Source organism: Pan paniscus, chromosome 10 (assembly GCF_029289425.2).
Source record: "Pan paniscus chromosome 10, NHGRI_mPanPan1-v2.0_pri, whole genome shotgun sequence".
In the NCBI taxonomy this organism is placed as follows: Eukaryota; Metazoa; Chordata; class Mammalia; order Primates; family Hominidae; genus Pan; species Pan paniscus.
The window spans coordinates 129,283,097-129,293,807 of NC_073259.2; the positions used below are offsets into that span (position 1 = coordinate 129,283,097).

At 44.9% G+C, this 10,711-nt stretch overlaps 1 long non-coding RNA gene across 1 annotated transcript in view; it reads right to left on the reverse strand.

The window, feature by feature from the left end:
• LOC117975228 (uncharacterized) overlaps nucleotides 1–10,463 on the reverse strand; it is a 47,740-nt gene extending 37,277 nt beyond the window's left edge. The window contains exons 1-2 of the long non-coding RNA XR_004665477.2: nucleotides 10,357–10,463; nucleotides 5,277–5,379 (exon numbers count right to left, since the gene is read on the reverse strand). This is a non-coding gene — a long non-coding RNA (uncharacterized LOC117975228). The remainder of the gene's footprint in view (nucleotides 1–5,276; nucleotides 5,380–10,356) is intronic.
• Between the last annotated feature and the right edge of the window lie 248 nt (nucleotides 10,464–10,711).

Genomic DNA, 10,711 nt, shown 5'->3' on the forward strand with positions numbered 1-10,711 from the left:
TGTTTTGATTCAAACTTTCAGGTAAGCTTGAAGATGTCTGATATAAGATCACAAGAAATGTAGTTTTCTATTTTTTTTCACACCTTAAAAAAAATTCCCCATGGTTTTTGTTTTGTTTTGTTTTTGAGACACAGTCTCACTCTGTCACCCACAGCAAGTGCAGTAGCGCGATCTCGGCTCACTGAAACCTCTGTCTCCCGGGTTCAAGCAATTCTCCTGTCTCAGCCTCCCAAGTAGCTGGGATTACAGGTGCCCACCACCACGCCTGGCTAATTTTTGTATTTTTAGTAGAGATGGGGTTTCACCATATTGGTCAGGCTGGTGTCAAACTCCTGACCTCAGGTGATCCACCCACCTTAGCCTCCCAAAATGCTGGGATTACAGGTGTGAGCCACTGTGCCCGGCCGGTTTGGGTTTTTTTGAAACAGGGTCTTGCTCTGTCACCCAGGCTGGAGTGCAGTTGTATGATCTTAGCTCTCTGCCTCCTGGGCTCAAGGGATCCTCCCACCTCAGACTCCTGAGTAGCTGGAACTACAGACATGTGCCACCACGCCTGGCTAATTTTTTGTACTTTTTGTAGAGATGGGGTCTTGCCATGTTGCCCAGGCTGGTCTTGAACTCTTGGACTCAAAGGATCTGCCTGCCTCAGCCTCCCAAAGTGCTGGGATTACAGATGTGAGCCACTGCATCCGGCCAGAAATAGGGTTTTGGAAGCCACATTTCCTGGAAAGCCTCCCTGCTTCTTGTAATAGCCCCTTCTTTTCTAACAGATCTGTTTCAAGGTTCTTTGTTTCCTTGGTTCCCCGACCCCCCACCCCCGCCGCCCCACTGCCCTGTAAAACTGTCTTTCAAGGAAAGTTTGAGTTTAACTAGTACAGGTTTAGCCATTCTCTCCAGAGTGAAGCCTGGTGTGGACAAGGGAAGGAGGAGAGGGTGTCAATGGCTTATAGAGTTCTGGCCTGAATACAGCCTGTCATCAGCCTTCCTGAAGTCCATTGACTTAATCCTTCTGAAGTCACTGACCGACTCATCCTGTTTGGCATCGACCTTCCCGGTTTTAGCACAGAAAGTCCCTTGTCCAGGAAACCTCTCAGTCCCAGGTAAATCAGAGGGCTGATCAGCCAAGGACTTACCTTCCTTGCTTCCGTCTGTAACAGATACAAATACACAGCTTGAGTGGGATTCAAATCACTGTAAGCTTTTTATTTTTATGTATTTATTTTTTTGAGACAGAGTCTCGCTCTATCACCCAGGCTGGAGTACAGTGGCGCAATCTCGGCTCACCGCAACCTCCGCCTCCCGGGTTCAAGCAATTCTCCTGCCTCAGTCTCCCAAGTAGCTGGAACTACAGGTATGTGCCACCACGCCCGGCTAATTTTTTGTATTTTTAGTACAGATGGGGTTTCACTGTGTTAGCCAGGATGGTCTCAATCTCCTGACCTCATAATCCACCCACCTCGGCCTCCCAAAGTGCTGAGATTACAGGCTTTTTTTTTTTTTTTTTTTTTTGAGCCGAAGTCTCCCTCTGTTGGTTTAGTGGTGCGATCTTGGCTCATCGCAACCTCTGCCTCACGGGTTCAAGCAATTCTCCTGCCTCAGCCTCCTGAGTAGCTGGGACTACAGGTGCATGCCACCATGCCTGGCTAATTTTTCTATTTTTAGTAGAGATAGGGTTTCCCTATGTTGGCCAGGCTGGTCTTGAACTCCTGACCTCATGATCTGCCCACCTCGGCCTCCCAAAGTGCTGAGATTACAGGCGTGAGCCACCGCGCCTGGCCTAATCTAGCACTTTAAAGACAAATACTAGGGAAGAAAAGAGATTGATTCAAAGAATCATTCTGGTCAGGCGCGGTGGCTCACACCTGTAATCCCAACACTTTGGGAGGCCAAGGCAGGAGGTTTGCTTGAGCCCAGGAATCAAGACCAGGCTGGGTAAAACAGTGAGACTCCATCTCTATCAAAAAAAAAAAAAAAATCATTCTCCCTGGATGAAGCAAGATGCTTCTCTTCTTTTGATGTGTATAATTTAGATTCTAACACACGCTGTTTTGTATCTTGCCTTGCCTTTTTCCTCACTTAACATTACAGCATAAGCATTTCCTCCATATAATTAAATATACTTCATAAACATTTTTAGGAGTAGCTTTAAAATTGTTTTTCTTTTCTTTTCTTTTTTTTTGAAATGGAGTTTCGCTCTATCACCCAGGCTGGAGTGCAGCGGCACAATCTCGGCTCACTGCAACCTCCGCCTCCCGGGTTCAAGCGAGTCTCCTGCCTCAGCCTCCAAAGTAGCTGGTACTAGAGGCACCCGCCACCACACCCAGCTAATTTTTGTATTTTTAGTAGAGGCGGGGTTTCACCATGTTGGCCAGGCTGGTCTCGATCTCTTGACCTCGTGATCGGCCCACCTTGGCCTCCCAAAGTGCTGGGATTACAGGTGTGAGCCACCGTGCCTGGCCTTCTCTTAAGAAAAGTAATCAACTTCAGAGTAGACATTTTTTAAAATGCAGATAAGTAGGCAGAGCAAAAATCATCTATAGTTTTACCCTTCCCAGAAAAACCAGTTAAGATTTTAATTTATGATCGGCCACACTTTTTTCTATAAACACAAAAATTTGAAGACCCAGTACACATATTGCCCTGTTATACTTTTCCATTTAATTATCTTGAATATCTTTCCACAGCATACTATCATTATTTTATTTTATTTTATCTTGAGATGGAGCCTCGTTCAGCCGGGCACAGTGGCTCACACCTATAAACCCAGCACTTTGGGAGGCCAAGGCGGGTGGTTCACCTGAGGTCAGGAGTTCGAGACCAGCCTGGCCAACATGGGGAAACCCCGTCTCTACTAAAAATACAAAAAATTAGCCAGGTGTGGTGGCGGGCACCTATAATCCCAGCTACTTGGGAGGCTGAGGCAGGAGAATTGCTTGAACCCAGGAGATGGAGGTTGCAGTGAGCCAAGATCACGCCATTGCACTCCAGCCTGGGGGACAGAGCAACACTCTGTCTCTAAAAAAATAAATAAATAAAAAATAAAAAAGCTTTTCAATAGTTTTGCCTTGCTGGACTCACTGGCTTATGTCTGTAATCCCAGCACTTTGGGAAGCAGAGCTGGGAGAATTGCTTCAGGCCAGGAGTTTGACATCAGCCTGGGCAACATAGTGAGACCCCATTTCTTTTTTTTTTTTTTAAGAATTTTAAAAAACGGGCGGGGCACAGTGGCTCACGCCTGTAATCCTAGCACTTTGGGAGGCCCAGGTGGGCAGATCACCTGAGGTCGGGAGTTCGAGACCAGCCTGACCAACATGGAGAAACCCCATCTCTACTAAAAATACAAAATTAGCCAAGCGTGGTGGTGCATGCCTGTAATCCCAGCTACTTGGGAGGCTGAGGCAGGAGGATTGCCTGAACCTGGGAGGCAGAGGTTGCGGTGAGCCAAGATCGCACCATTGCACTCCAGCCTGGGCAACAAGAGCGAAATTCCGTCTCAAAAATAAAATAAAAATAAAAAAAGTTAAAAACTAAAAAAAAATCATAAATATTACACATTTTCAACCAAGTAAAACGAAATAAAATATATAGATTTTACATTATTTCCATTCTATATATTACAATTTTTTCTTTGTGGCACAGTGACATGAAATTTCATTGTGAAATTTAAAAAGAAACAAACAAAAATTAGTTGTGAAAATCACATACAGGATTGATGAATTTGGGGCTGCCTCTTGTTTTCAGCAGTATCAGACAATTCCCCCACACTGCCTCTTGCAGTCACAGGTTATTCCCCATCCACCTTTTATTCTACGCTGCCTATCAAAGGGTGTGATCTCTGAGGTCTTTTACAGCCTAAAGACCGAATGTCAAATGTGCTAAGATGTCAAGATCCAGGTATTAGAATATGTCCAGCTCATCTGCAGGAATATCACCCTTCCCCCTCTCCTCCATTTCAACAACCTGTAATTCCTCCCACCCACTGAATGGGAGAAAACATCTATAGATCATATATCTGATATGGAATTTGTATCTAGAATATATAAAGAAGTCTTACACTTTAAAACCATAATACAAGTGGCCGGCATGGTGGCTCACGCCTGTAATCCCAGCAATTTGGGAGGCCAAGGTGGGCGGATCATCTGAGGTCAGGAGTTTGAGACCAGCCTGATCAACAGGGTGAAACCCTGTCTTTACTAAAAATACAAAAATTAGCAGGGCATGGTGGTGGGTGCCTGTAATCCCAGCTACTACTTGGGAGGCTGAGGCAGGAGAATTGCTTGAACCTGGGAGGCGGAGGTTGCAGTGAGCTGACATCCCGCCACTGCACTCCAGCCTGGGCAACAGAGAGAGACCCTGTGTCAAAAAAACAAAAAGGACGTTGGGTCTGATGGGGCTGAGAGGATTATCTGTGATCAGCATATGGCCTGTTAGATAAGAGTCAGGGTTTCTCTGTTCTGTTTTTTTTGCTTTTTGTTTTTTTGTTGTTGTTGTTGTTCCACAATAGATTCAGTCTCAAGCACTATCCGGGGAAAGCAACAGCAAAATTATAAAATAATTTATTCCTCACTTCTGCTATCAACTTGTTCTTTATTTAGACGTTCTGTTTCTGGAAGTATATATAATTATACTGTGTGCCACACGTATCTGTCATTCTGTTATACAATGACGTATTTCACAATGTCTATGTGCCAGATAAGCGAGTCTTACATCTTTAAATGCCTAAACATTTAATTTAAACATTTTTTCATTGTAGATTCTCCTAAACAAATGACACTGTCTCTTCTGACTGGCCTTTTGCGGCTCAAGGCCATTGTAACAAATGTCAGTCTTACATAACCATAACCAAATGACACCCTAAGGCACACTGAGGTCTCTAAACTAAATGGCCCCAGACTGATGAGCTTTTCGGAGTTCTTGGCTCTGCTTTTTATAGAAACATTTCTTTTTTATGGGCTATTTGTGTATCGCTGCTCTTAGTATTGGTGGCCTGGGGCAACGCGTCCCACCTCTTTCTAATTTGCTGCATTCAAACAAATGTTTGTTTTACCACCTACGTTACTGGTGACATAATACATTTTTCATCTGTTAGATCCTAGGGCCATAGACATAGTCTTTTCAATTCCAAGTTTCAGAAGGCTACTAGGTTAAGTAAAAAATGAACACTTGTTATGAGATTATGGGGGTATCTCAAAGGCAAAGGTGAACGGGGGGAGGAGGCAGAACCAAGAAGTGGAAGCTCAACAGAAACCAGAGGCCGTTCTCTTCGTCTCTCTCACCTCTGTGCATCTTTGCCTGGCTGTTTCATACTTTTGCTTCTGCAGATTACTGTTCTCAGCTTCTCCATGCATATGATGGTTATGTCAAATCAGTTCCAGTCACCTGCAGAGAAGAAAGAGTTGTCACTATCCCAATGCCAAAGCCAGAGGAGAGACTGGCCCGGCTGGGTCAGTTTTGCACCTGTGGTCCAGTCAGCTGTGGCCAGGAGGATAAGGTCACATAGTATAAAAACAGCTGCTGCACCACCTCTGCGAGAAATGACAGCCTAGAGAAAGCAGGTACTGATGAACTGGCTTCACCAGCAACAAAGGAACCAGAAAATCGAAACTGCTCCAATCGCATCTGAACTAAAAAGAGGCCGGGCACGGTGGCTCACGACTGTAACCCCACGCCTTGGGAGGCCGAGGCAGATGGATCGCTTAAACTCAGGAGTTCAAGACCAGCCTGGGCAACCTGGTGAAACCCCATCTCTACCAAAAATACAAAAAATTAGCTGGGCATGGTGGCGTGTGCATGTAGTCTTAGCTACTTGGGAGGCTGAGGTGGGAGGACTGCTCGAACCCAGGAGGCGGAGGTTGCACTAAGCCGAGATCATGCCACTGCATTCCAGTCCGGGTGACACAGGGAGACCCTGTCTCAAAAAGGAAAAAAAAAAGGTAAGCTTGGTGTGAGGGCCTGAGATGCTCCCCTATGAAGAAGGAATATGACGTCTGGCCCCATGGATTCGTGGTATATACTTTGCTTTTCTTGAGACCTTGGTTGTTTACTCCCTGTTTACTGGAATTATTACTGAGACATAACTCACATACCATAAAATTTACTCTTTTTAAATGTACAGTTCAGCGGCTTTTAGTATATTCACAGGTTCCGCAACTATCACCACTTTCTTTTCCAGCACATTTTCATCACCCTAAATGGAAACCTTGTACTCACTAGCAGTCACTTTCCATCCTTTCTTTCCCCCAGCCCCTGGCAACCACTAATCTACTATCAGTTTTGTTTTGTTTTGTTTTGAGACGGAGTTTTGCCCTTGTCGCCCAGGCTGGAGTCCAATGGCGCGATCTCAGCTCACCGCAACCTCCGCCTCCCAGGTTCAAGCGATTTTCCTGCCTCAGCCTCCTGAGTAGCTGGGATTACAGGCGTGCACCACCATGCCCAGCTAATTTTGTATTTTTAGTAGAGATGGGGTTTCTCTATGTTGGTCAGGCTGGTCTCAAACTCCTGACCTCAGGTGATCTGCACGCCTCAGCCTCCCAAAGTGCTGGGATTACAGGCGTGAGCCACCACACCCGGCCTCTACTTTCAGTTTCTATGGATTTGCCTATTCCAGACATTTCCTATACACAGAATCATACGATAAGTGCCCTATGGCATCTGGCTCCTCTCACTCAGCGTGGTGTTTTCAAGGGTCATCCGTGGTGTGGCGCGTGTCAGTGCTTCCTTCCTGTGGCTGAATCATATTCCATTGTATGGATGGACCACATTGTGTTTATGTGTTCATTAGTTGATGGACATTTAGATTGTTTCCACTTTTTGGCCATTATGAATGCTGCTATGAATACTCATGTACAAGTTTTTGCATGAACATTTTTCTTTTTCAGAGCAGGGGTGGAAGTTTATTTGAAATGCCTTAGGATGGGAAAGGAAGCTGTGCTTGGAAGAGGCCCAAGTGGGCATGGGAAGGTTAAAGAGACAAGGTCAGATGCCAAACATAGCTTTTCTTTTTTTTTTTTCTTGAGACGGAGTCTCGCTCTGTCACCCAGGCTGGAGTGCAATGGTGCGATCTCGGCTCACTGCAACCTCCCGGGTTCAAGTGATTCTCTTGCCTCAGCCTCCTGAGTAGCTGATTACAGGGATTACAGGCATGCACCACCATGCCTGGCTAATTTTTGTATTTTTAGTAGAGATGGGGTTTCTCCATGTTGCCCAGCCTGGTTTCGAACTCCTGGCCTCAAGTGATCCACCTGCCTCGGCCTCCCAAAGTGCTGGGATGACAGGCGTGAACCACTGAGCCCCGCCCAGAACATATCTTTTTAATTCTCTGGGGAAATCCTAGAAAAGGAATATCTTGGTCCTACAGTAATTTCTATGTTTAACATTTTGAGGAACTGCTGTTTTCCAAAGCAGCTGGACCATTTTACATTCCCACGAGTAAAAAGCAGCTGGACCATTTTACATTCCCATGAGTAATGTGTGAGGGTTCCAGTTTCTCCACATCCTTGCCAGCTTTTTGATTGTCCATCTTTTTAATTATAACCATGCTAGTGGGGAGGAAATGGTAACTCACTGTGGCTTTGATTTGTATTTTCCTAACAATAATGATATCGAGCATCTTCTTGTGTTTATTGATCTCACGTGTATATCTTCTTTGGAGAAATGTCTATTCAGATATGTTTGCCCACTTTTAAATAGGGTTGTCATGTTATTGGTGAGTTGTAAGAGTTCTTACGATATCTGAAATACTAGATCCTTAACAGATACAGGATATGTGAATATTTTCTCATTCTGTGGGTTTTTCCCTTTCTTGATGGTAACTTTGAAGCACGAACTTTTCGGTTTTGACAAAGTAGTCCAATTTATCCATTTTTTCTTTTGTTGCCTTGCTTTAGGCAACAAAATGTAAATCTAAAAAACCACTGTCTAATCCGAGGTCACAAAGATTTGCCCCTATGTTTTCATCAAAGAGATTTATAATTTTAGCTCTTATATGTATGTCTTTGATCCATTTTTAATTTTCTCTTTCCTTATTATTTTTATTATATATATTTTTAAGACAGAGTCTCACTGTGTCACCCAGGCTGGAGTGCAGTGGCACAATCTCAGCTCACTGCAGCCTCCGCCTGCTGGGCTCAAGCAATTCTCCTACCTCACCCTCCCAAGTAGCTGGGATTACAGGCATGCGCTACCACACCCAGCTAATTTTTGTATTTTTAGTAGAGATGGGGTTTCACCATGTTGGTCAGGCTGGTCTCAAACTCCCAACCTCAAGTGATCCACCTACCTCAACCTCTCAAAGTGCTGGGATTACAGGTGTGAGCCACACCTGGCCAATTTATTTTTTAAAAAATTTTATGTAGCTGGGACTACAGGTGCGTGCTACCATGCCCAGCTAATTTTTGTACTTTTTGTAGAGATGGGGTTTCACCATGTTGCCCAGGCTGGTCTGGAACTCCTGAGGTCAAGTGAGCCACCCACCTCGGCCTCCCAAAGTGCTGGGATTACAGGTGTGAGCCACCACATCCCGCCTTCTTATTTATTTTTGAGACAGGGTCTCACTCTGTCACCCAGGCTGGAGTGCAGTGGCACAATTGCAGCTCACTACAACCTTGACCTCCTAAACTCAAGTGATCCTCCTGCCTCAGCCTTCCAAGTAGCTGGGACCACAGGCATGCACCAGCATGGCTGGCTAGTTTTTAAAGTATTTATAGAGATGGGGGTCTCCCTATGTTGTCCAGGCTGGTCTCAAACTCCTGGGCTCTAGCAATCCTCCCAACTTAGTCTCTCAAAGTGCTGGGATTATAGGAATGGGCCACCATGTCTGGTCAATAAAGTTATTTTTAAAAAAGAGATAAACCAAGGGCAACAGTGTAAACAAAATAACTTTTCCAAATCATTTTTTAGGATCAGCTTCTTTGGTCAGGCCTAATGATGTTACCAACTAGTAATTTATAAAAACTTGCATTTCTACATTTTTCTTAACTGACCCCATTCCAAAACACAAGCAAACCATCTAAATTCAAGATTTGTGAGGTTGGGACTAACTCATTACTATAGGGTAAGTATGAATGAAGGCTGGAAATGTGTTTTGATTGCTGCCATTATTTTTTATTTTTATTTTTTCTGAGATGGAGTTTCACTTCTGTCGCCCAGGCTGGAGTGCAATGGCGTGATCAGCTCACGGCAACCTCCACCTCCCCGGTTCAAGCAATTCTCCTGCCTCAGCCTCCTGAGTAGCTGGGATTACAGGCATGTGCCACCACGCCCAGCTAATTTTTGTATTTTTAGTAGAGACGGGGTTTCTCCACTGTTGGTCAGGCTGGTCTCGAACTCCCAATGTCAGGTGATCCGCCCACCTTGGCCTGCCAAAGTGCTAGGATTAAAGGTGTAAGCCACCGTGCCTGGTGTTTTTTGGGGTTTGTTTGTTTGTTTGTTTGTTTGTTTTGAGATGGAGTCTGTCACCCAGGCTGGAGTGCAGTGGCACAATTTCAGCTCACTGCAACCTCCGCCTCCCAGGTTCAAGCAATTCTTCCTGCCTCAGCCTCCCGAGTAGCTGGGATTACAGGCACCTGCCATAACGCCCAGCTAAGTTTTTTATATTTTCAGTAGAGATGGGGTTTCACCATGTTGGCCAGGCTGGTCTCCAGCTCCTGACCTCACATGATCATCCGCCTGCCTCGGCCTCCCAAAGTGCTGCAGTTATAGGTGTGAGCCACCGTGCCCAGCCATGTTTTGATTCTTAAAGAAATGATTTTTAAGTCCCCTTCCAATGAAGATTTAGCAATGGAGTTTTCTTCTTCTACAGATAATTTGAGGCTTCCCAATTGCACCAAACTCCATTTGGGCAGAGACCTCACCTGTCCACTCCATAGCCCTAGCATCAAGAAAAGTGCCAAGCACACAACAGGCACTCAGTAAATTTCTGTCAAATGAATGAATAGAATACCACCACCTTTTCCTGAGACCATTTTGGACCAAGGCTGGCATGGGCATCTCTGTTCCTCCCTCTAACTTAAGAATTCCATCTCTTAGAGGCAGATGCTGCCTGTTTTCTGCAAATTTTATTATTCACCTTTCTATATTTGGAAAAACAAGTTGGTGTGGCTTACTTAGGAGTCTCACATCCAGGAAATGAGCTAAAAATGTTGTATCAAAGATTATGCATAGGATCCACAAACTAAGAAGCAAGCAGATGAGAGCGGTTAGAGACATCGTGGTATATTTTCCGGAAGAAATGGTCCATGGATTAAAAATTATCATTATGATGAGTCTGCAGTAACACAGAAACCAAGTAGTGCGAATCAGAAAATGAAAAGCACAGCCATTGACTATGATTACAAACCAAAACTTTATACCAATTACCTGTTGGAATTTATGCTGCATGAAGGCAGGATATTTTGCTTGTCCTGTTCACTGGACAGTACTTGGCATAAAGGATGTGCTTATGAATATTTTCTGGGAAACTAAATATAACATTCACCTGTGAAAACACATCTGGGCCAGGCGCAGTGGCTCACGCCTGTAATCCCAACACTTTGGGAGCCCGAGGCGGGTGGATCATGGGAGGTCAGGAGCTGGAGATCAGCCTGGCCAACATGGTGAAAACCTGTCTCTAATAAAAATACAAAAATTAGCTGGGCGTGGTGGCGGGCACTTGTAATCCCAGCTACTCAAGAGGCTGAGGCAGGAGAATTGCTTGAACCTGGGAGGCGGAGGT